Source organism: Dipodomys spectabilis, unplaced genomic scaffold (assembly GCF_019054845.1).
Source record: "Dipodomys spectabilis isolate Male_0828 unplaced genomic scaffold, ASM1905484v1 ptg000137l, whole genome shotgun sequence".
NCBI classification, from domain to species: domain Eukaryota; kingdom Metazoa; phylum Chordata; class Mammalia; order Rodentia; family Heteromyidae; genus Dipodomys; species Dipodomys spectabilis.
Window position 1 is genome coordinate 9264756 of NW_024870814.1, and position 27327 is coordinate 9292082.

General features: G+C 38.2%; 1 long non-coding RNA gene across 1 annotated transcript; it reads left to right on the forward strand.

The window, feature by feature from the left end:
• Positions 1-796: 796 nt before the first annotated feature.
• LOC122116734 lies at positions 797-27308 on the forward strand. The gene is made up of 5 exons (XR_006149007.1): positions 797-810; positions 2711-2712; positions 8660-8947; positions 19414-19423; positions 27233-27308. It is a non-coding gene; the product is annotated as an uncharacterized LOC122116734 (long non-coding RNA).
• The last annotated feature ends 19 nt before the right edge of the window (positions 27309-27327 follow it).

The following is a 27327-nucleotide window of genomic DNA, read 5'->3' on the forward strand; positions in this document are numbered from 1 at the left end:
TGAGCAAGGACAGTGGGCTTTTAATGTAAACTCAAAATTCAAAATAATATAGGAATATCAGCCTAATATGGAAGAGAGAGAGACTTTTGTCTATTCAGAGATTTTTGTTATTGAAAGGAGCTTCCAGCTACTAGTGTAAATAATTAATTGAATTAATAGCAATATGTTTTGAACTCTTGACGTTGTAAACAGATGTTCTATCATTTGATTTACATCTTCCATCCTTTGTTTATGTTATTTTTTCAGTTATTGGGTCTCACACAATTCCCCTGCCCATTCTCAGGCTACATAACTCCTCTATGCTTCTCCCATATATTAGAATCCAGGCATGTGCCATCATGTCTTTTATTACAGAAATATATTTTGTGACATTACTGGGATGTCCTGAAACACATGTCCTCCTAATAGAGGAGATTGCGATTGCAGGTAAGATCAAGCGCACTGAGAGTAAGTTTTTCTTAAAATTCAGAAATCTTTTCTTTCCAAAGGCCTTGCTCATGTAGTAAAAAGTACAAAGTATGAAATTCCTAAGTGGTTTTTATATAGGAAGGAAAACACCAAGCGATCCATCTGATTTTGTTGTACACATGCACACACACACACACACACACACACACACACACACACACACACACACACAAACACCAGTTGTTGCATTTCTTTCTTATAATTCTTACAGTTTGTAGAAACAAATCTAGAGAGTGTTGGTTGAAGTGCTCAGTGGAAGAGAAATACCTGAGACAGTGAACCTCAGTGAGCAGCTGTCTGAAGAATATTTTGTTTGAACTAGAGCACTGTGAGAGGAAACTTGTTATTCTCCTGACCATAGCAATTTGCAGCACCTTCAGTCTCCACTGGATTTTTGGTAAAGTTGAAATCTATCTCAGACCCACAGTCACTGAACCAGTTTGGGATCCCACTTTGCCTGTTGCATCCTCTACAGCTCAGAAGTTTTGGAGGCTGTCCTGGTTTCTGTTGGTACCAATATCTGAAACTCTCCAAAATTCAATATCAGCATTCTCACTGGCTCTGCAGATGATGAATGTCATGTCTTGAGGAGAGAGGTCCAGAGATTCAGGAGTTGGAGTCAGTACAATGTCTCCAGTGGAACCTGGAATGATAATCCTACGTCAAGAATAAACACTATGTTGAAAATGAACTGTACAACTTTGGTGAGAAGAGGGAGGGTAATAGTGGAAGTATGAGGGAAGGGATGGTAGGCGAAAAAGAAAGGAGGAAGCAAAAATGCTCAGTAGGAAATGTACTCATTACCTTGCTCATGTAATTGCAACCCTCTGTACAGTATTTCTATAATGAAAAACATACACAAAAATTCTAGTGTTTTAAAACAAATCAATATAAAATTGATCAACCTCTGGAAAGATCAAGTAAAAAAGACAAGAGGAACCCCAAATCAATAAGATCAGGGATGCTGTGGGAAATATTAGAACAAATAACCAAACAACCACACAATTATAAAAAGTTATTTGAAGAATCTATACTCACTAAGGAAAGAAAACCTAGCAGAAATGGATGAATATTTAGACAAATACAAATTGCCCTAACTGAACTAAGAAGAAATAAATCAATTAAACATGCCAATGTCTTACAATGAGATAGAGGAAGCAATCAGACATCTTCCAACAAGGAAAAGTCCAGGACCACATGGATTCACTTCGAAATTCTATAAGACCTTTAAGAAGAACTGATACCCATACTACTCAGACTCTACCAAGAAATAGAAACAGAGGGAGCTATCCCAATCTCAATCCCCAAACCAGGCAAAACCTCAACAGGAAAAGAGAAATACAGACCACTTTCCCTGTTGAACACAGATGAATTAGAACCTCTTGGATTTACTGCCTGGGCTGGTTTTAAATTCAATCCTTGCATCTCAGGTTACTGAGTAACTAGGATTACAAATGTGAGGCACAGGTACCAGCCACTTAATTTCTTTAAGTAAAAATATATGAAACATAATGAGTATATTGAAAAATATTTTACAGTAGCTTGATGATGATCAGTATGATATAGTAGAACCATTTTTTGCAGATACATGCTTACACTGATTTCTTGATTATGACTCATAATTTGCCACTATTAAAACACTAGTATCTTCTATCCCCAGTACTTTTCCTTTACTGAGACCTCTCATATTTTGCTACCATTGTGCCATTTGATATTACTTCTCACTGTTCATCAGGATGAAGTGTAAGTGTTGATGCTGGACATGATTACTTCAACAAAAATCACTGCTACACAACCATACATGCCTCTGACTTTATTCTTTCCAAATAGTGGAAACATCATCCATCATCCCTTAAAAGATAACTAGTATATCCAGTTGCCTCTGTAAGAGCACAAGAGAGACACTGAAAAAAAAGACAGAGAGAGAGAGAGAGAGAGAGAGAGAGAGAGTCTCCATCTCGTCTCAAGCTAGTAAAACTGCCTCTAATGAAAAATTTGGATCTGGATAAAACATATATAAAAATTTTACCAATCAGATATCATATCATGCATTTCCTTGGACACCCCAACCCAGTTTCAGAGCAAAAGTAGCCATCTTTGCCTTCATGATGCACACCCTAGAATCTAGGAATTCTGAGAGTCTTAGTGATTTATCTCAATGCATCTAAGTAGGATGAAGGCATATGCCAAGGCATATTTAGCACAAAAGCTAAATATTCATGTGATTATCCTGAGTGTAGAGATGTGAAGGCTGACCTCAATTCTCAGGCTCTGGAAGAAACTGGAGAGATTTGGATCTTCAGAAGACTCTGTCCAGGGCTGAATTGCTTGCTCTGAGAAGCAGTCACTCTCCAGAATGATGGAGCTGAGAACCTGAGGTAACAAAGGCTCTGCCATGTGGTGGCCTTGGATTCAGTGAAGAAAAATGTTCACTATCACTGGAATGGAACCCAGCAGTAAGGAGCTTAGTTTTGCTTACTCTGTGGGGCTGGGTGATTTCCTGCTGTTCTCACTAATCTCAAGGAAAGTCAGCAAATATCCCTCATCCTGAGACACCTTTCAGTCAGCGTGTTTCTCCTCAGAAACATAAGGACCTGTTGATCAAGTGTGTGAATTTTAAGTCTATTGCGTATATTGCTCATTGCTGAGGATTCTGAAAAACAGGTTCTGGGATAGCACTAAAATTTCAAAATCTTTCCGCCTCCAATTCTTTCCACATACACTTATAAGACACTTTAATTATCATCGCTCCTACTGAAAATTCATGCTGACTGGGCAAACATGGCTTATCCCACCTCAGAGGGCAGCGTTTGTTCTCACACATCTGGGTGAACTGGAGATCTTACTCCATTTAAAAAATCCTGGAAAAAGAAGCATCATTGTAGGGTGTGCTTATAAATAGGCCAAATGAAGTAGAAAATATTCAGCAACAAGCACCTAAAGAATCATGGCAATGTGAGTAGTGTCTCAGGCACATGTGCACCATGACACCTGTGCAGCCAGCTTGTCAGGCTCAGGTTCCTATTGACAAAGAGGTAGCATCACTCCTGTTCTCAGTGTCTTTCTTTCTTTCTTCTTTCTTTCTTTGTTTCTTTCTTTCTTTGTTTCTTTCTTTGTTTCTTTCTTTCTTTCTTTCTTTCTTTCCTTCTTTCTTTCCTTCTTTCTTTCTTTCTTTCTTTCCTTCTTTCTTTCTTTCTTTCTTTCTTTCTTTCTTTCTTTCTTTCTTTCTTTCTTTCTTTCTTTCTTTCTTTCTTTCTTTCTTTCTTTCTTTCTTTCTTTCTTTCTTTCTTCCTTCCTTCCTTTCTTTCATTCTTTCATTATCTGCTGGCTCAGGGCCAAAAAATTTAATTTGCTCCTCCAAAGTTATTAATCTTTGTTATTTTGGGAATTCATGCTATTACCCTAAAACAGGAGGGAAGTATACTGCAACACTACCTAGCCCAGTAAGTATTTATCCAACAGAAGCCAAGATAACATCTACAGGTGTTCTCTCTCTGCTGCTGACCATCACATGCATAGTTACTCCATCTGCTAAGGCCAGCCTGGACTTGACCAATAAACCATAGCCACCTTTGTAAACACCTGCCAGATAGAGCGAATGGGAATTTTTGTTGAATGGGAATTCAGGTACTTTATGTGACCTCCCACATGGCTGCATGCCCAGAAATATGATGATGTAAATGTCTTTCAAGATCTGAACTCTGGGTCTTCGTTGAGTTTGAATTTGGCTTGTCCTCTGGTGTGGAATTGTGACATAACAATCTTTAGGATTGTCAGTGTTTAGTCCTCGTGTCTGAACTGTGGATATTTCCTTCAATATTCACAAAGCTGGACCTCTTCCATCTGGTTAAGGCCAGATTCAGTAGCAAATGCAATTAGTTCCTCCTCTCAGACATTTTTTTAGCAGTTCATGAAAATAAGAATAAGGACATCATTAATTCTGAGAATTTGATGGCCACAAGGTTATTGGTTACCTAAGATGTGTGTTCCCTATGAGATGTCAAATATGTGATGTTTGGCAAAGTGGTAGGTGTTCTGAGTGACACTAAAAGTTACAATGGTAGAGTGATGGCTCTGGCTCAGATTTTACATGCCAGCCTGATGCTGTCAAACTACTCACCGACTACTTGTGCTAAGAGAGGGAATCAATCAGCTGGTCCACCTTTATTTTTTAACACTAGCTCTTTGCCTTGAAGGCTGTCTTCACCATCTGATTCCTATGGAATGCAACAATTGCATTGACTTGTATTTGAACTTGGACATTGCGTCCTTAGGATCCACACCATGGGACTCAGCAAGCAAAAACTACATGTTTCAAAGCCAATTTTGTGATTTCCCCTGGTGCAGTTTTTGTTTAAACCACTCACATTAACTCATTTGACTGACTTACCAAACAGATAGAATACATAGAATAAAATCAGAATAGGAGCAGGAAGTAATATTTAATAGACTTTTAGAAAAGAGTCCTTTGGGAAGAGTAACTACTTAGCTTCTGATTCTTGTGGTCAAACTGAAGGTGAAAATACTTTTCTGGAAAACTCCTAGAGGCAGATCATTAAAGGTTTATGTGTAGGAGAAGGGAAACAATTGAGATCAAACTCAACTTTATGTAGAATTATTTCTCTGATTTGACATTTTAAAAATATTGGGTCTATTAAAATATTGGGTGTAGTGGCTCATAGCTACAAGCCCAAATACTTTGATAGATAGAGATAAAGTGGGTAATTTCAGAACAATTTGAGAGATTAGCACCATTAATGTGAAATCTTGTGTCACACCCATAGCAAATATACACTGAGAACATCTCAGGTGTTGTCTCTAAACCTATAGACAGGTTGCAAGATCATGAAAGAGTAAACTTATGTGTATAATCTTCCCTTGAGAAAAAAGCTCCTCCAGACATCCAGCTCATGAAAGGCTACCTGGAAAGTCATTTTACTTGAATTAGTTGTGCAAATTTTCACCCTCAGCAAGCTTTGGGTAGTTGGAGAATAATGGAACAAATGACAAGACCCAAAATAAATCTACATAGCGGTAGCCATCAGATATTTACCAGTATCAAAAGAATGTGTCTTCAGCCTCTTCAGTAAATGCTGCTGGCAAAATTGTTTAACTATTTGTAGACAACTAAACCTAGATCCTTATATATCATGCTGCAACAGAACCAACTCCAAATGGATCAAAGACCTCAGAGTCAAAGCAGACACCGGAAAGTATTACAGGATGGAATAGTCGAAACCCTAGGTCTCCTTGGCACAGCCCGAAATTTTCTTAATAGAGACTCAGAAAAACAACCAATCTAAGAAAGGTTGGACAAATGGGCTTGCATGAAGTTGCAGACATAGTTAGCAAGATCAATAGAAAGCCCACAGATTTGGAGATCTTCACTAACCATACAACAGACAAGAGTCTCATATCTAAAATATACATGCAACTCTAAAAATTAAATCCCCCCAAAACAAATCTTCAAAGAAACAACTGCCCAAAAAATAAGTGGGCTAAAGACTTACACAGAAACTTCTCTGAAGAGGAAAGAAGGATGGCCAATAGACACATGAAGAAATGCTCAACCTCTCTAGCCATAAAAGAAATGCAAATCAAAACAACATTGAGATACCACCTCACCCAAGTTAGAATGGCTATAATCAAGAACGCTAATAACAACAGATGCTGGAGAGGATGTGTCCAGAAGGGAACCCTACTGCATTGTTGTTGGGAGTGTAAACTTGTTCAACCATTTTGGAAATTAGTATGGAGGTTCTTCAAAAGACTCCACATAGAGCTCCTCTATGACCCAGCAATTCCACTTTTGGGCATTTACCCAAATGATCACAAACAAGACCATACTAAAGCTACCAGCACAATTATGTTTATTGCAGCATTATTTACCATAGCTAAGATATGGAACCAACCCAGATGCCCCTCAGTAGATGAATGGATCAAGAAAATGTGGTATATATACACAATGGAATTCTATGCCTCCATCAGAAAGAATGACATTGCCCCATTTGTTAGGAAATGGAAAGGCTTGGAAAAAATTATATTAATTGAAGTAAGCCAGGCCCAAAGAAACGTAGGTCCCATGGTTTCCCTTACTTGCAATAACTAGTATATGTCTGAGACAAGCAGGTAAGGTCAGATAAGTTGATGTTAGGTGAAATGAACCCCAAGATAAGTATGCAAATGTGTTTTCTTTCATGTGATTGTTTCTAATATATTTATAAGATGATTTCTTTTTTGCATTGAATGTTCCTCCTCCACTGTATAACCCGTGCTTTCACTGTATTTGATGTTGGTATAATTTGTGGAGAGGAAGGGAAAAAACCAATAATTTAAATAGGGATAGATGTGGACCCATTGCAACAATATGTACAAGTTGTTATGTTGAAAAATGAACTTTACAACTTTGGTAGAGGGGGTTGTTTTGCGGGTGGCAGTGGGAGAGAAGGAGAGGACTGGGAAAGGGAAACAAAGGAGGAGGGAACAATTCTTGATAAGAAACGTATGCATTATCCTGTCCATGTAATAATAACCCCTGCATATGGTATTTTCACTATTAAAATAAAAAGAATGTGTCTTCAAAAATTGTGTATGTGAAAACTGGTATATACATATTGAATATAGAGTCTATTTCCTTGATCTCACAATTTCACAATAAAATGCCAAGTATATCAGATATTAGTGTGAGACATGAAAGTTTAAAACAACCTTAGGGAAACAAGGAAATATACTTTAAGATAAGGTCATAGGTAATTATAAACTGGAATCCTATTGCATATGGGCAAGAAATGACAATGGGGAACACATCAAATTAAAATGTTTCTGCATATCATTAAGGAAATATATACATATATGAATAAATATATATGCAGATATATGTGTATTCATATACATGTATATATACTTACAATATAAATGCATATATACATAAATGTGTATATACAGATATCTATATATTCATAAACATATATACATATATCTATATCTTATTTATCTATCTTCACATATACCCTGGATGGTGTCTCTGATCTTCATTTTTGCTCAAAGCTAGCACTCTGTGCCTTTGACCTCAGCTCAACTTTTTGATTTTTGGTAGTTAGTTATAGATAAGAGTCTCAAAGCTTTTCCTGCTCAGGCTGGCTTTAAACCTTGATCCTCAGATCTCAACCTCCTGATTAGCTAGCATTTCAAGTATGAGTCCCCTGTGCATAGCAGGAAATCAAATCTTAAAGCAAGTAATTTATTTTTCTATTTTTATATTTGTATTGTTTTACATCTCACTTGTTTTATTAAGGAAGTTCTTTCAATTGTTTGTTCCTTTGTAATATCTTGAACAACTTGTGATGTTTCATACAATTTTCAGCTTTTATACTTTCTTCAAGGACTTAATGTACTTTTATATTTTATTTTTTATCATTTCAGACTGGTAGACAAAACAGAATCAAATTTAAGTGAATTCTAATGCCATCGCTTAGGGAGAATATTTCTGAGAATTTGGGAAATAGTGACGATCCTGGGCTGTGAGCTATCTCAAACCATCATTATGATCATTACCTTTGTTGTAGAAGTGAAAATCCCTTCCTTCTCTGTTTTTTTGCAGAGTTGCAACATTAGGATTTTGTGCATTTATTGACATAAACAGGCTGACATCTTCACAGAGTTGAGACGTGGAGAATACCCCAGAGTGGTTGCTGGGTCAGGTGAGAGCATCAGCAGCTCACACTGGCTTTTTCCACAGTCTGTTGAATCCCAGGGTTATGTACCCAAAATCCTAGGAGACCTTCACAGAACTGGACATTCCTCACTCCTAGTGCCAACTTCTATATTTACCTAGGAGTACAGATGCTAATGATTAGACTCATTTCCTGTATTAAAACAAGTCCTGCTTGGAGAATTTTAGCTGGCTTACGTTTTACTATGTGAATCACAAAGGATGCCCGTATCGGAGAAGAGACATGGCCATGTCTGTGCTTCAAGGGACAGAGGAGGAGAAATGAGACAGAGATACAGAGGAGCCTTTGCAGAAAGTTGAATGAAAAGCTTGCAATAGTTGTCAGAGCTAGGCTGCATGTGAGAAGCACTGTCAATAGGTAGAGGCACCAGAAAGTGCAGCTGGGGCAGCCTTGCCTCTCACTTCTGGTTCCCTGGGAGATTTATGTTATGGATTGTATCACTGTGGGGGGTCTAGTAGCATACTGCTCACAGTAATAAGTGGCAAAATCTTCAGGTTGAAGGCTGCTGATGGTGAGAGAATAATCTGTCCCAGATCCACTGCCACTGAACCTGGATGGGACCCCAGAGGCCAACTTTGAAGTGTAAAAGATCAGAGGCTTTGGGGATTTTTCTGGTTTCTGCTGATATCAGTTTAAATAATTGCTAATACCCTGACTGGCTTTGCAGGAGATGGTGACAGTGTCTCCTGGAGATGCAGACAGGGAGGAGGGAGACTGGGTCATCTGGATGTTACATCTGGCACCTAGTATAGGAAGCATAAAAGCAAATATCTACATTATTAGTCATGTTATTACAGATTTCCCTGAAGCCCAGTCAGCACATGGCATAATGGATAGAGAAATGCTGTCCTTCCTTACCTGGAAGGCAGAGCAGCAGGAGCCCCAGGAGCTGAGCAGTGGTCCTTATGTCCATGCTGTGTGCTGACTGGGACTGACTGCTCAACAGGGTGTGAACAGCCTATATGAAGTCATTGTGACAGTGCCCTGTGACCTTGACATGTGCAAAAAGATGGAAACACCTGCAAGACTAGCTCATCTCAGGAAATCATCACAAGTCTATGGTGCCCAAGTATCTTAATTTAGAACAGAGAATGTGATTTAACTACACATCACAAGTCATGATCAATCCTCTGTCCTATGAATATATCTATTGGTGCCTTCAGGGTGAGGACCTGGTTTACTTAAGTGTCTTAATCTCAATTCTATGTAACAACATGAAAGAGAGGATTAAGGAGAAAAATGAGTGTTTCAAGCTCAAGATATCAAAATACCTGTGAACATAAGAGAAAATGGAGTTTGTCATTTAAACTATTCTAATTTTTCTAGACATTGCATCATGTCACTGACAGGGCAGGAATCATAAGCTGCTATATTTTCCAGGAACTCATGCTTCAGTCTATTCCAAAACGCACATATAAACACAAGATAAAATATGAATACAGGCTAACACCTGTAAACCTAACTGCATAGGAGCCGGAGATCTGAGGATCATAGTTCAAAACCAGCCCAGACAGGAAAGTCTGTGAGAGTCACCTCCAATAAACCACCAAAAAAAAAAAAAAAACAAAAACCCAGAAGTCTTGCTATGGCTCATGTGATAGAGCAGTAGCCTTGAGCTGAATTGCTGAAGGACATCGCCAAGACCTAGAGTTCTAGCTCTACAACCAAAAAAATGATGGCTTCTCCTTCAGTAGATGTGAGACTGAGTCAAGTTCTTCCTTGATTATGTTACTTTATTTCATAAGATAGAAAAATTATTAAAAGCAAATATAGTACTGGTTTAAGTATGCCATGTCCTGAGGTTTGATGGCTCAAGGGCTGGAGCCAAAGCTTGTTGCTAACAGAAAAGACCAAAGTTACTTCATTATTTGTGACTTGTCACAATGACCATGTACTTTTTTTTTTAACTGTTGCGTTTGAACTCAGGGCCTGGGCGTTGTCCCTGAGATTTTGTGCTCAAGGCTTAAGTGCTCTAACACTCTGAACTAGAGCTGCACTTCTGTTTTTCAGGTAGTTAATTGTTTTTGTTTTGTTTTTGGGTCTGGTCGTGGGTCCTGAACTCTGGGTCTGAGAGCTGTCCCTCAGCTCTTCAGCTCAAGGCTAGTGCTCTACCACTTGAGCCACAGCGCCACTTCCGGCTTTTTTTGCCCTTTGCTTATGTGGTGCTGAGGAATCGAACCCAGGGCCTCAGGCATGCAAGGCAAGCGCTCTACCACTGAGCCAACTTCCCAGCCCTTCAGGTAGTTAATTGGATATAAGTGTTTCATCGACTTTCTTGTCTCAGCTGGCTTCAAATTGTGATCCTCATATTCCAGACTGCTGAGTAGCTAGGATTACTGGCATAAACTACCAGTTCCCAGCTTCCTTATGGATTTTTAATGCCTTATTTTCTCAAATGCCATACTGTCTTAATGTCTCATGTTCTCAAAAGGGCTGTAGTACATCCACAGTTCCAGTACCAATTTAATATTCCAGATCAGATTCAACGTAAATTACTTTCAAGCTCCATCCCATTAAGCACCTGTTCCTTAGTTCTCTTACATCTCTTTCTTATTACATGTTCCCAAATTTCTGTTACTGTCCGGAGATGAGAGGGGCTCACCTCTACTTTCTATATTTATAGATCAGAAGTAGTACCCAAAAGTAGCAAAGGAGAGAAAGAATAGCTGCTGTGAAGGTTGAGTAGCATTGTAAATCATTTTAAATATCTCTTATTTCTGCATTAGTCTAGGTGTGAGAGGGAGGCACAGACATGTTTGGAAAGTAACTGCAGTGGTTGGAGTAAGCTAGGCATTCATGATTACACTATGGCAACTTCTGATTATTTAAATGCGATTGCTAGATTTGGCAACTTAGAAAATGAGGTCTGTTAATCGGGTTGAAACAAGACTAAGGACAGGGTGGCACAGCCCCAGGTACTGTGGTCTGATCTCCTCCCTGGGGAGGATGCAGGTACTCTATTCAAGAAAGGCTGAGAATTCTGGGGAATCTATGTGACTTGGGGATTCAGATCCATTGAATGTATATCTAACTGTTGTCCAGCCTTGCCTCTGGGTGTTTGAAGAGCTTGTCTCAACACCTGATTCTTTTCTAACATCTTAATGACCTTGTACATTGTCAAGAGCTTTCTAGAGTCTGTTTGCAATCCCAGTAATATTTGTAAACATCTATTGACTGAACAGTTCATAAAGAAATTAGGACGGCAGTAGAAATTTCTCTTTTAAGTCATTGTTCTATCTAGATCTCAACTTATATCTATTTACAATTAGTGCGGCTCAGAGTGATGCCTGGTTTATAATCATGGAAGAAAGGGAAATTTTGAACCCTTCCTAACCCAAGTTCATCATGGATTTTAAGTTTCAGTGAATCCTTGTGAAAAGATTAAAACCCATTTTTCCATATTATGAGAATACAAAGTCTGAATGCCAGCCCAATTTAAAAAAATTAAGAATTGATGGGGAATGGCTCATTTGCTAGAACACTTGTATAGAAGTCAGGAAAATAAATATATTCACAAAATAAATATATTCTCCACTTTGTCACTCAATGTATTAAACATACACATCCTGTTATTGGAAGAATCTGTATATTTTGAAATGGCTTTCTTGTCTGCTTTTCTTTCTGAATTTGCATTGAAAGCATATTGATTAATAGAATAATGACATAAAATAGACCACATTTAAAAAGCTTTACATTTATATGAATTACACCTTATAAAATTCTAAAACCTATTATAGGTGATTGAGGGTTGCAATGAGATTTTTCCTCACAAGATTCTGTGCCGCTGGTTCTGCTAGATTGAGCCATGAAGGGGTGTGTGTGTGGGGGGGGGGGTTCCAGTTTAGTCCTCTCAGCTTGTGAAGTACTCTGAACCCAAGTTCAACACTGCTGATGTGGTGCTAGTCCTGGTCCTTCCCTCTCCTGGTCTTTGGCTCTGTGAAGATGACAATAGAAGTCCATTGTGTCAGAAGTCATCTTTATCTTTTTTTTGAGATGATTATTAATTACAAACAAATGGAACTGAGAATTGGGCTAAGATGTGAAGCCTCTTAATTCCAACTTTTACATTCATAATTCTAAGCACACACTTGGGAGCTTGCATGAGCTTCTTGAAACACTATATCCTCACTTTTCTGATATTATCCATTTCTTCCTTGTCTTTGAGATCATCTTGCTCTTGAATTCTTTTGTTTCTTCTGAGCAAAATAGTAGATACCTTTTCTAACAAATGGAAATTAAGTTGAAGAAGATGGATTTGCCAATAGAATTGGAGCTTCTAATCTATGCTGGCTTGAATGAGGCAGGGGTTAGCACATTGATAATGATTCATGGACAGACTATAGAAATATTTTATCCTGTAAGCTGGATATTTTTAAAGTAAGAAATCAAAACATCACTTAATACAGATGTGCTTGGAGAGGATAGGAAGGCATTAATTTTCAGAAGATCAGTGGCCTGCATAAATTGTTTTGTAGATTCTTTAATATGTAAATTCAGAAAACCAAAGAAAGATCATTTTTATTTGAGCAGCTGTTTTAGTTTCTATGAAGAAACTGACTGAAAATAATCTATTCTATAATTTAGTGATGTGGAATGTCCAAAATAATTGATGGGCACTCCTCATATGTCACTATTGGTTTCAACTATTAAATCAGAGACTCAGTGCCATGGGTATTTTGCTGGAGCTAAGAAGAACAGAATGCTAGATTGCAGACAGAGTTCTTCCTTTAGAATCTGGCTGCTTCTGAGAAGCACTGTCAACAGGTAGAGGAACTAGGAGAAGCAGCTGGGGCAGGCCAGTATCTCACTTCTGCTTTCCTAGGAGGTTTTTATTATGGCTTATATCACTGTGGGAGGGTAATTAATATGCTGTTGACAGTAATAAGTGGCAAAATCTTCAGGCTGCAGGCTGCTGATGGTGAGAGAATAATCTGTCCCAGATCCACAGCCACTGAACCTTGATGGAACACCAGAGGCCAAACTAGTTGCATAAGAAATCAGAAGCTGTGGAGCATTCCCTGTTTCTGTTGATACCAGGCTAAATAATTGATAATACCCTGACTGGCTTTGCAGGAGATGGTAACTCCGTCTCCTAGAGATGCAGCAGGGAGGATGGAGACTGACTCATTTGGATGTCACATCTGGCACCTGGCATTGGATACATAAAAGCAAATATCCACATTATTAGTCATGTTATTACAGGACTTCCCTGAAGCCACAGGCATCACTGACCACACAGGGTGAGAGAAGTATTATCCTTTCTTACCTGGGAGGCAGAGCAGCAGGAGCCCCAGGAGCTGAGCAGTGGTTCCTCATGTCCATGCTGTGTGCTGACTGGGACTGACTGCCGAATAGGGTGTGAACAGCTTATTATGAAATCATTGTGGCAGTAACATTTGAACTAGGCAAATGCAAATCAGCAGGGCTGGGCAAAGATGGATAAAGCTGCAAGGCTGGTTCAGCTCAGGAAATCATCATAGGTACATGGTGCCCATGTGTCTTAGTTTTAGACTAGAGAATATGATTCATTCAAACAGGACAAGTCACAATCAGTCTGCTGTCCTATGCGTAGATCTACTGGTGCCTGCAGGGATGAGGACCTGCTTTTCCTGTGTGCTAATCTCAATTCTCTGTAATGAAATTATCTCTAGAAAGGGATAAGATAAAGGCAAAATGAGTGTTTTATATAGATATATGGAAGAAGTGAAGATATAGAGAGAATAGAGATTCTGGACATTTTAAACTGGTTTAATAACTTTATGCATTGGAACATTCTCCCTGCCATAGTAAGAGAGATATAAACTGTTTTTATGTCTCAGTCTATTCCAACACATACATATAAACATAAAATAAAATGTGGATTCTCACTAGGCCCTGGTGGTCCACACCTGTAATCCTAGCTACTCAAGAGCTAGAGATCTGAGGCTACTGGTTCATAGCTAGGCTGGGCCGGAAAGTCCATTGAAATCCTATCTCCAATTAACCACTAGAAAAATGGAAGTAACACTGTTGCTCTTGTGGTAGAGCACTAGCCTTGAGCTGAAGAACTCAGGGAGAGCACCTAGGCCCAGAGTTCAAGCCTCTTGACCACCTCCCAATCCTCACAAATGTGGAATCTCCTTAAGATCAGGTTTAAGGCTGAGGTAAATTTTCCCTCATTTGGCTTTACTACATAAATTAGAAAAACACTTAAAACAAGGAAGCAATTTTAACAATGGCCTAAGTAAGCCATTTCCTGTGGTTTGATGGCTAGGGGGCTGAAACAAAAGCTTGTTGCTACTAGAAAAGACCAAAATTACCTCAGTATTTGTGATATGCCACTATCTCCAGCTAAACTTTTTAATTTTGGACTTACAACCACATGTTATCAATTTACATGCTATGTTTAATAATCTTATGATGACATACAATAATTCAAAAAAGCAAGGCGATTTATTTATTCAAAATCTGCTTCCTCACGTGGAAAACTAATAATTAAGACGCATGTAGTGTCACATGGAAGGTGGTCAGAACCAAATCAGTGAGTAAGGGAGAGGGCATTGACACAATGGCTTTATATATCATGTTGTTTCTTTCTCATTGGTCTTCCAATGTAATGATATCTTCTCTGGGTCTTCATTGTGTTCTCACCCTTGCAAATAAATAGGATGATACCCAGATTCTTCCTTTCTGTCTGTGAATATTAGCAATCTCAAAACTAGATCACGTCAGAGAAGTTGTCTGTAACAGGTAGTGAGGAGAGTAAGGCAGACTGATAGCTCCCAACCAGAAAAATTGCTTTGATCCAGAGGCCTGTGAGAGCTTTTTTTTTTTAACCTATGAAGAGAATAAATTTCTACTATCTTGAACTTCCACAGGCTGACTCTAGTGTTCCAGAGGTCTGCAGGTGAAGGGCCTGGAGAAATCACTGGCTAAATATATCAAGAGCCTATTGTTACAAGGTTGCCAGCCCTGCCCCTAATGATCTTCACTGGATACTGGTGTGTAAATCCTGCCACCTGCTGGAAGGAATGGTCAAAATGAGGGCAGCTTGGTTTGGTCTAAGTCAGAGCCCAAGAGAAATCTAGGTATAGATGGTACCTGAAAAGACCGCATTGGGATATGATAAATCATACAGGATTCTAAATAGCTACACAAAATCAGACCATAAGAGAATATTATTAGGAGAAAAACAATTAGGCTGAATGTCTACATGCCTCTTCATATTTACATAAAATTATATATATATACATATATATCTAAATTAACTGAATGATACAGAACAAAAGATCTGTCTTTCTTCTTTTAATTTTTGATGATTCTGTGATTCTGTTTTCTTTATATATGGTGAATTCAAGTGTACATACTCAGGAGGGTTGAGGGAATACAGAATTGTATAGAATTCGAGGTAAAAATTGTGAATAGGGGCAGCAGTGGAGCTCACGGAGATGGATGGCAATGAACTATACAACTTTATATATTTCATAGGTGGAGACATGAGGGCGGGACTGGGAGAGAGTCTGGGAATAAACAAGATAGTACAAAATTATCTCATTATCTATTATCACTGTATTCATCTGACTCATAATTATAATCCCTCTGTAATTCACCTTACTATCACAATAAAATAAATATTTTTAAAAGATGAGTAGTACTTATAAACATTGTGAAAAAATGGAGAAAAGCATAATGGAAAGACACAATTTGCCAATGTGAGGAGGAAATCAGTTCCAATGTATTAAAGATTTGACATAAATAACTTTTCCAATAATTCTGAGATCAGAAAATAGATGAACTCATAAAAATAAAATGCCATGAATTCAAAAAGAATAGCCAACATTGGGAATGATGCCCACTGTGGGTGGTCATCAACTTAGGGAGGAATTCTTCACCTATTTTCATACACATGCAAAATACATATACAGAAACATATATAGAGTCTATTAAGATGTTACAGAATGTTGATTACAAGGTTTTTAAAAAATTCAATCAGAGTGAAAATTATGCTAAACATTATTATTACACCAAGATAAATCCATTGTAGTTTGGATATATTATTTTTCAAAAATGCATATAATACAAGCTGAGCACCAGTGGCTTGTATTACAATGTCCTGAATGGCCTGTAATGTTGGTTACTCAAGAGGCTCAGATCTGAGGATCACAGTTCAAAGCCAACCCAGGCAGGAAAGTCTGTGAGACTCTTATCTCCAATAAACCACTCAGAAAACCGAAGTGGCACTGTGGCTCAAGTGGTAGAGAGATAGCCTTGAGCTGAAGAGCTGAGGGAGAGCACCCAGGCCTAGTTCAAGCCCCACAAATGACAAAAAAAATGCATCTATTACAAATATCCTGCAGAACCACTTTAGGTAGCAAAGCTACCTTACATGCCTCTCTGAACACTTCCATTATTCTGCTGTTGGACAAATACATCTAACATAAAGCCTATTTTTATAATCATTGTATATTTTACTAGAAACTGTGGCTTAGTACCCCTGATAGCTATCAATGAAGAGTATTAGTACTATGTATCAATCACCCATGTAAACATAAGCATTGAAAATATGAATCTAGATTGCTACTGAGCACACACTGCTTTGGAGAGAGTGGAAAGAAAAAAAGAATTACCATTATTGATCCATTGGAATGAAAACCATTGTAAGTTGAAGATTACCTATGTATAAGAAGTGTCTACCTCCAAATTATTTAAAATTACAGTAAAACTTTTTAAATTAAAATTTAGTGGTAGCCGGGCGCTGGTGGCTCACGCCTGTAATCCTAGCTACTCAGGAGGCTGAGATCTGAGGATCGCGGTTTAAAGCCAGCCCGGGCAGGAGAGACCATGAGACTCCTATCTCCAATAAACCACCAGAAAACTGGAAGTGGCGCTGTAACTCAAGTGGTAGAGCGCTTGCCTTGAGCTGAAGAGCTAAGGGACAGCGCTCAGGCCCAGAGTTCAAGCCCCACAACCGACAAAAAAAAATAAAATAAAATAAAATTTAGTGGTATAGATAATGAAGAAAAGCTAGTGTCAGAAAAAAATATACATTAAATATTATTAGTTAGCTTACTCCATTTTCTACATATAGAAAAGGATGTAAAGGTCTTAGACCACCTGTTAATAGTTGCAAAGATATAGAGTGAATGGACACAGGAGACATATAGGGATTAAACCAAATAACTTTGAAATAAGTTACTAGATACAAAGGTCAGCTTCATTTGAGTTTCTAAATGAGTAGGAACACCCGCCGGGGCATTTTTTCACCTTTCTTCTCTTTGCCTATTACCATTGTGATATTAAGCAAAGATGGGGTAACTGTAGGACAGCTTGTCTTACAATCATGATAGAATATCAGAAGAAAATGCAATAAAAATAAAATAGAAATGTGAGAATTTCTCTTTAATTAGGCACAGGGAAAAGACAGTTTGGCAGGGCACTAACCCTATCTCCACAAGGATTTGAAGCCTCAGTTTCCCTTGTTATGTAACAGTTTCAAAGATGAGAAACATTCTGAATAGATAGAGAAGGAATCATGTCATGTAATAATGTTCATGGTGAAGCTTATCTTCAAATATTCTCTAGTTAGTTTGTTCCACTCCATCTTCCCTTGTCACTACATATTCTTCCATGATTATGCAGGATCACAGCCAATGATGCAAACAATGACCATGGGAGAAAGCAGGACTGAGCAGAGAGGACACAGCTGGAGCAGTAAAATCTCTGACTCATTCTCTGTGAAGTTTGTGGTGGAGGCTCAATTGTAGAGAGGAAAGTTTACAAAACTGTAGAGAGTAATAGTTGGTTATGTGAATCACAGGAGGCTGGTGATGGTCAGAGTGAAATATGTCCCAAATATTCTCTATGGAACCCACCAAGGACCCAGACATCCAAGAAAATGGCCAGCAGATGAGCCCTGTAGGAGCAGGATCTATTTTCTTCTGGTCCTAGGCTAAGCCATTCTTATGGTTGGAGCTCTTTAAAAGACTGGCTTGACTTTATGTTCCTGGTGACCATCTTTCCTATACATACTGTCACAGAGATTAGAGATAGAATAATCATCAATTCCTCAAAGACACTTTTCATCAGGAATAGAGAATGGCCACACTTAGCAACATTGGTCGCATTACAATGTGTATGGGTAAGTGGTTTTCCAATGCAACAACTTTCAGACTAATATAGATGATTTGCTTTATTCTATATGCCCCAAATCAAGTTTTAGTTCTTCAGGATATCACTCATTGAAACCTTCAGTCTAAACCCCCAGAAGCAGGATGAAGAGGAGTATGTGTGGTGGAACTTTCTTGATGTCGTCACTCATCTGAATCACTCCAGAAACTTCTTTTGGGAAATCCTGTAACCAGACTCTGAGCATCCAGCCATAGTCCTGTGGATCCTGTGTAAAGCTTCAGCAAGGGTGAGAGCCAAGAGGATTTAAACTGAAAAAAGACAAAATACCATATCTTAATAGCATTGATTAAAAGAGTACTGAAAGTTCAGAATCAAAACTATAATGACCTGTATTCTTCAGTTAAGTTTATACATACAAAATAGATTTATATTAATCATTCTAATTAGCCAACATCAATGTAGAAAAGTAAATTAATGACAGTATGTAAATGTGAACATATAACATATAACATATATGCGTATTTGCATGTACCCAAAGCACAGACCACTGACTTGAGGATTTCTTCACAGTCCAATCAAAGCCTATGCTGGTGTAATTCTCAGTCAGCACACAGCATGGACATGAGGTTTTCTGCTCAGCTCCAGGGGCTCCTGTTGCTCTCACTTCCAGGTAACAAAGACAGCACTGTAAATTTAAGCACAGTGTGGTGAATTCATACTGTCATTCTAGGGAAGTTCTGCTACAACACAGTTATCAGTAAGGGTATTTATTTCCATGTTTCCTCTGTCAGGTACCAGATGTGACATCCAGATGACCCAGTTTCTTGTCATCCCTTCTAGTCTCCAGGAAACAGAGAGAGTCACCATCTCTTGCCATACCATTCAAGCATTAGCAGCAGTTTATCCTGGAATCGGTAGAAACCAGGAAAGCTCCTAAGGTCCTGATCTACTTTGCAGTCAATTTCGAATCAGCTGCCCAGTCTAGGTTCAGTTACAATTGATCTAGGACACAGTTCATTCACACCCTCAGCAGCCTGCCTATTACTGTCAACAAGGTTACAATACTCCTCCCACAGTGATACAAGTCATAACCTAAAACTCCCAGGGAAGCAGAAGTGAAAGTCTGGACTGCCCCAGCTTCTCCTGTTTACCTGCTCAGAGTATTTCCTAGAAGGAGACAGGCTCTGAAGGTCACTGCAAGGCTTGGGTACAAGGGCAAGAAAAGCTTTTCTGCATCGTAACTCTCTTCTTTTTTCTCAGTCCAGAGGCATAGACATGATCCTGTCTGGTGGTATCCTTCAAAATTGAGATTTTCACACATGAAGTTCAAGTGTTCTGACATCAGTTAGTATTCATACAGCAAAATGGGAATCTCTGTAGTTAAGCAGGATTGTTCCAATGCAGTCAATTGAAGTTTATGTTCTAGCCATTATCTTGAAATTTGATATGTGGAACATGGTGTTGTCTGAAGCTTCTTCAGAACCCAGGGCTACTTTGAAAGTGAAGGCTGGTTGACTTTGAGCTGTTCACACTTGTTCTGGAAGAGATCATGTGATACATATCCTAGATTAGTGCTGATCTTCAGAATCCAGAGAGATCTGCTGACAGATCTGCACTCCTCTTATACAACTGAGATCTTTGGAGTTGTCCCGGAGTGGTGACAATGGAAAGTTCTGTATGGTCTCTAATGTTGAAAATATAAAATTTGGTAGACGGGCTGTTTCTCAAATAGGAATAGATATTCTTTAAAGTTTAATTCCATGCCTGACACTGGTGACTCATAACTATAATTCTAGCTATATACGTGGTGGCAGAGATGAGGGGATCCTAGCTTGAAGCCAACTAAGACAGGAAAGTCTGTGAAACTCTGATCATTAATTAAACCCCAAAATCTAGGACTAGAGCTTTGTCTCAAGTCTTCAAGCACTAGTCTTGATTAAAAAAGCTGAAGAACAGTGCCCAGGCTCTAAGGTCAAGCCCCAAGACTGGCCTAAAAGATAATAAGTACAATAAAATTTAAAAATAAAATTTAAAAATACAATACAATTTAAAAAAATAAAATGAAATTTAAAAACGTTATTTTCACCTGTGGGACCGAAGTAGATAAACTTCATCAAGTTATATCATAAACACAATGTGAGCGATTATATTAAACAGATGCAAATGATCTAATGAGCAATATATTCACTAAGGTTAACCAAGTACAAAAAAATTATACATTTCTCAATAAATAAATCCTTCAGTAGTCATAACTGACCAGAAACCATTGACATCATCTAGATTACTCTCAGCATGATCAAAATGGGAAATGAAGTCTGTACTTTACACCTGAGATTATGTACAAAATTCATAATCTCTGCTTATAGGGCTATTAACTTTGGCCAAAGTGACCATGATAGTGAGGAATTTAGGATTAGGATTTTAGAAATTTAGGAATCTTTCTCAATTTCTGAGCTTTTCCATACACAAAGGAGCAGTTTTGAAAAATAGGTTTTTATCTTCTTTAGGTCTTTGTACAAAGGAGTTGCCATTCCACAATCCAGTTTATGCATACAATACCTCTTCAATGTCATCCCTTTTAAAATTCTCACTCCTCTCTCACCACACTTTCCTTCATGTTTGTTAACAATTTCTTTTGCCAATAATGGGGCCTAACCTCTGAGTCCAAGGGCTGTCTCTCAGCTCTTCAGCTCAAGGGGAACATTCTACCACTTGAGCCAGAGCGCCACTCCCGGCTTTTTCTGCTTATGTAGTGCTGAGAAATCGAACACAGGGTGTCATGCATGCAAGGCAAGCCACCATCCTAGCCCATGTTTGTGAATTTTTAAGTTATGTTTTGATATGTTTGCCATTACAATGAAGTGATTCATGCATGCAATACATCTTGAGAAAATTCAGCCCTCCTTAGACCTACCCTTTCCCTTATTTTTCTCAGTTCTGTGGCATATGTACTGCATTCTTACCTGCACTCTACTCATTTCCTGTATTTATTCTTCTACCTGTTTCCTTCTGATCTCAAACCCTCTTGCAAGTACATTTCCTAGCACTCTTTTTTTATACCTTGATGACATGATCTCAGAATAGCACTTGTTATATATTTCAAAACATTTCTAACAGTTTCATAATTTTGGTTAACAAAGATGAAAAAAATTAGTAGAAGTAATAAATTCCATTCTTTCTGTGATTGTGTGTGTGTGTGTGTGTGTGTGTGTGTGTGTGTGTGTGTGTGTATTTGTGCATTCTAGAGATGGTACTTGAACTGAAGACCTGGACATGGTCCCTGCATTTTTGAGCCACAGCTCCACAATTCGCATTTTTGTTGATTAATTCGAGATAAAAATCTCATAGACTTTCTTTCCTGGGCTGCCTTTGAGCCATGATTCTCAGATCTCAGTCATCTGAGGGATTAAGAATTAGGATTTCGAGATAGAATAAATAGTGAAACAATTCTAGGCAAAAAAGGAATGCTGACATAAGGTCAATCCCAAGACTCAAGCTCTACTATGAGGTATACTAAAAAAAAATCTTGGTTCTGCCACAAAAATAAATCCAAATATGAATAGAACAGACTAGAAGACCTAGAAATAAAACCATATATTTGATATAGTTTGATTTGGAGTCAAAGTATACCCTGGGAAATTGATAGCTTCTTCAATAAATGATTTTGAGAAAACTGAACAGCCATATGCAGGAAACTAGAAATCCATCCCTGTTGGTCACCATGTAAAAATAACAACTCATAGAAGATCAAAGACCCCAACATTAGACCTGAAACTTTGAAATTACTACAAGAGAGAGTAGAAGAAATACTAGAACTCATGGACATAGGCAGAAAATTTTAGGATAGAGTTTCAAAGGCATACCAGATAGGAGAGAAACATGACAAATGGGATTGCATCCGACTAAAAAGTTTCTGCACAGCAAAGGACATTGTCACTAAACTAGAAAGATAGCCAACAGACTATGAGAAGATCTTTACCAGCAATACATCAGACACAGCCTAATATCCAAACTATACAATGAACTTAATAAATTACTCCCTCCCAAAACTAGTAAATCAGTTAGTTAATGAGCAAAGAGCTGAGGATAGATGACTTAGAAGATGAGGTAAGAATGGCAAAGGAACACATACGGAAATATTCATCATCCCTGACCATAGAGGAAATGAAAAATAAAACCAACTCATAGATTCCATCTCACTCCACTAAGATTGGCCAACGTTGTGAATTCAAATAACAAATGTTGGCGGGAATGTGAAGGAAAAGCTATCTTATTGCACTGTTAGTGTAAATGTAAACTGACACAACGACTCTGAAACAGTCTGGAGGTTCCTCACAAAATGAAACATAGATTTTCCTTGAAACCCAGCCATACCTCTCTGCATCTGCCCTGAACCTCACAAGCCAATATACCATATAGATACTTGCACATCCATGTTCACTGCCACACTATTCAAAATAGCCAAGTTTTTAAAAGAGCCGAGATGCCCTACAATAGATGACCAGTTAAATGTGTTACTTATTCACAAAGGAATTGTACATAATCATTAGAAAAAATAACATTATGTCATTTGCCTGGAAATGGATGGACCTAGGAAAAATCATGTTGTGTGATATGCCAAACTCAGAGAGAGAAGTAGTACATGTTTTCTTTCATGTGAGGAGTCTATAGCTAAAATATAGGTCTCTAGGCATGTACACAAAGTGAGACTAAAGGAAGAAAGAACAGAGAGACACAATGCCTGTATACTTATTTTTTACTTGAAACATATATTTTTATTGAAAATATATTGTATAGGGGGGTTACAGTTACATGAGAAAGGTAATGAGCTCATATCCTACCCAGCAATTTTACTCCTTTATTTTTTCCCCTACCATCCCTTTCCTCCCCACCTCCCCAACTCCTCCCGACCAACTCCCCAGCAAAGTTGTAAAGTTCATTTTCAACATAGTGTCTTGTACATCTCTTTGTTACAATGGTTCATCCTGTATCCTTATTTCTGACCATACAAAATAACATTTATAAAAAGGAACTAAAAATCAAAGAAGACATATTTTCTTTATTACTGTTTTGTTTTCTTGTCTTGTTTGTTTGTTAGTTCATATAACTTGGGAGGGTAAGGAGAGTCACAGAAATGTAGGCACAAAAGGTGAGCAAATGCAGCAATGGTACTCATGGACACTACGTTGAAAATGAGCCACAAAACTTGTGGATGTGCCTTTGTGGAGGAAGCTTTGGAGAAACTAGGAACTCAAGGAACATTCCTCAATATAATAAAGGCTATATAGAACAAACCTACAGTCAGCATTATACTAAATGGTGAAGAGTTAAAACTATGTCCTCTAAAGATTATGACAAGGTGGTCTGCTCTATCCACTCTCTTTATAATAAAGGATTGGGAGGATTAACATGTGAAAATGGCAAAACTGCCAAGATCTATCTAAAATTCAATGCAATACCCATCAGTATCCCACCAACATTTTTCAATCAACAAGAAGAAGCAATCCAAAAATTCGTGTGGAATAATAGAAAACCCAAATAGCTAAAGCAATTTTTAGCAGGAAGAACACTGCTGGAGGAATAGCAATACTTCAAACTCTATTATAAAACTGTACTTACAAAAACAGCTTGGTACTGGCACATGAACAGGTTTGTAGAACAATGGGATAGAGTTGAAGACCCAGAAAGGAACTCCCAGGCCCATGGCCACCTAATCATTAGTAAGGTAGCCAAAAACAAAGATGGAAGAATGACAGTCTCTTCAACAAATGGTGCACTCAGAATTGGCTATACATGTTTAGAAACATGAAAACTGAATTTAAATCCTTATATTATCACCCTGAATCATAATCCACTCCAAATGGATCAAAGACCTTGAGGTTCAAACACCAGTACTACCAATTTGACAAGCTTCACAATGTATTTGTGTGAGACTCATACCACTTCACCTAGAGCATTGTTTGGTTAGAGTCCTGTTTTTGCAGTATTTCACGTCTTCCAAGCTTCAGCTTACTTTACAAGAACTTCCTCTGACCTTTGATCCTACGTACTCAAAGTTTTCAGCCTATGGTCTCCTCTGCACATTGTCAAAATTTGTCTTAGGAAAGGGAGAATTTCATCCTGCTCTCCTCTACCTCTTACTCCTAATCCTACTTCCCACTTTGTCCGTCCTCCTTCACTGAAGGACAATATTTTGAAGAAGCTAAATTGGAAAGTTCTTTTGAAATTACATGATTGTATTATTTTTGTTAGTTGTGTGGCTTGAACACTTGGCCTGGGCACTGTACCTATGCTCTTCAGCTATTCAGCTCAAGGCAAGCACTTTACCACTTCCTGTTTTCTGGTTTATTGTAGATAAGAGTCTCCTGGACTTTGCTGCCTGGACTGGTTTGAACTGTGATCCTCAAATAAGCCTCCAGAGTAGCTTGGATTACAGACCTGAGCCACCTGCTCCCAGCTCTATGATTGTATTTTTTACTGCTGTTGTTGGAAGTGGGTCTTGAATTAAGGGTCTGAGTGTTGTCCCTCAGCTAGTACTCTACCAGTTGAGCATCAGCTGCATTTCTATTGACTTTAATACAATAGGTTTATCTGTAAAATTCACAATCCTAACAATATTAGAAACAAGATAATATGAGTATATTAAAATACTTCTAAAAGTCAACATCTATTCACAATATTCAAAAGCTACTAGTGTCTAAGGAAGACAGAAATAATGAAAAAATACACCAAAGTGGTTTGAAATATATGTAAAATATTGGTAAGTATCATAATCAGTGGTGAAATATTTTAACATTTTCCCCATCGCATTGTTTTAAATGTTGAAATATTTACTATCATATTCTCACATACAAAATTATACAGGATGGTTTCCTCCAAATTCTATAAAGCAAGAGGTAAAAGAAGACATTAAATTTGAAGTGAAGAAGCCAGGTATTTACTTTTGCTGATGAAATTTGTACAAATAAATTAAAATGATTAAAATAAATCATAGGATATAATAATAACTTAGTAGAGTCTATGCAACCACAGTGAATAGAAAAAAATACCTCTTTTAGAGTAAAGAAGACACAGCTACTCAAATGTATTTCCATAGACATAAATTGGAGAACAACATCATTTTACATTTTCTATAGGTTGAAACATAGAATCAAACCACGCGAAATTAAAATTCCCTAAAACAATATTTAAAGTAGAAAATGCAACCTAGAATTTCCATGGCAATGTAAGACACTCAGGATAACCCAGAAAGTATTAAACTCAGAAATCTGCCCTTATGTTTTCCAACTTTATTTTTATTTGTCATAGAGCATCGTGGTTAAGTCAGTGTGCATGCAGTAGGTGCAGATAGAAAAAGAGTCAAGTTGACAGCTCAAACAGGAAATACACATCTTCTGGCTCATGGAATTGTAAGCCCTCTGTGCAGATCCTTAATAATAACAATAAAAATGTCAGGAGCCAAGTACTAGTGGCGCATTCTGTAATCCTAGCTAGTCATGAGGCTAAGAATTGAGGTCTGATGTTGGAAGCCAGCCTGAATAGGAGAGTCTATGAGACAATTATATCCAATTAAGCACATAAAAAATCAGAAGTAGAGCTGTGAATCAAGTGGTAGAATGCTAGCTTTGAACACAAAAAGCTCAAGGAAGAAGCAAGGCCTTTCCTTGAGTTTCATCCCAAGGACAAGAACCAAAATGAAAACAAACCAAAAAGAAAAGCAGTAACGATCTGGTCCACCAGTGTACAACCTGGTGATTTCTAACAAAAGAATGGAGTGGGGATACATTGGTGTAATTATTGTTTTGATGTGCTATGCAGATTCTTCTAATCATTTACTTGTGGAAACCTCCAGTATTTCCTGTAGAGTTTCTGCATGATGAATCCTACTGAACATCGACAATAAGAAGACACTACATTCGAATTACTGAAACCTGAAATCATATGCTAGGGCAGAGGGGAGGAATGGAGGATCACCTGTCAAGATCAATCTACAAGCATTTGGTACTCAGCCTTGGTTTCAAGACAGGGAAAGGACCTAGGTAAGAAGGCCTCCAGTTTCACAAGTAGATGATGTGGGTCTGAGGGACATCAGAGAATACTCCAGTTCTGCATTTAGCCTCACTCAATAAGCCAGTCTTGGAATGGCTATAGGCTAATAATTTCTTCTATTAAAAAGAAACTCTACTTGCTTGAATTAACTAACATGTCTCAATTTTACAAAAGAAACCCATATAACACTCTCAAAGTTTCCTCCCTTGTTATGATTTGTGTGCTCTATTGAATCAGGAGAGGCATTGCCAAGTGTATACTTCTGCAGACAGAGAGGTAGAGTACAGGGAATTCTGCCAAGATAATTCTACTAAAATCTTCCAGTGACCTTTAGATTCTAGATGTATCAGAGAAGCTGTGTTATCAGGTGGAGGTACCAGGACAGCCTAACCTCTCACCTCTACTTCCCTGGGAGCTTAATGTTATGGCTTGTATCACTGTGAGTGGGTAGCTACTAGACTTTTGACAGTAAAAAGTGGGGAAATCTTCACGTTGCAGGCTGCTTATAGTGTGAGTAAACTCTGCCCCAGATCCACTGTCCTTGAATCAAGAAGGGACCAGAATGGTAATTACTTTGCACCATACATGAGTAACTTAGGCGCTTTCCCTGCTTTCTGCAGAATCCAGTCTAAAGAACTGCTAATACCCTCACTGGCTCTGTAAGCCATGGAAACTCTGTCTCCAAGAGATGTAGACAGGGAGGATAGAGACTCTTCATTTGGATGTTACATCTGGGACCTGGCATTGGAAACATAAAACAAATACCATCCTTGATAATCATGTTACAAGAGGCCTTCCTTGCAGTACCAGAGAGCCCCTACTGTACTAGGCTGGGTAAATCACCAGCATTGTTCTTGCTTACCTGGGAGTAAGAGCAGCAGGAACCCCAGAAGCTGAGCAGGGACCTTCATGTCCATGCTGTGTGCTGACTGGGACTGACTCCTGCACAGAGTGTGAGCAGACTATGAAG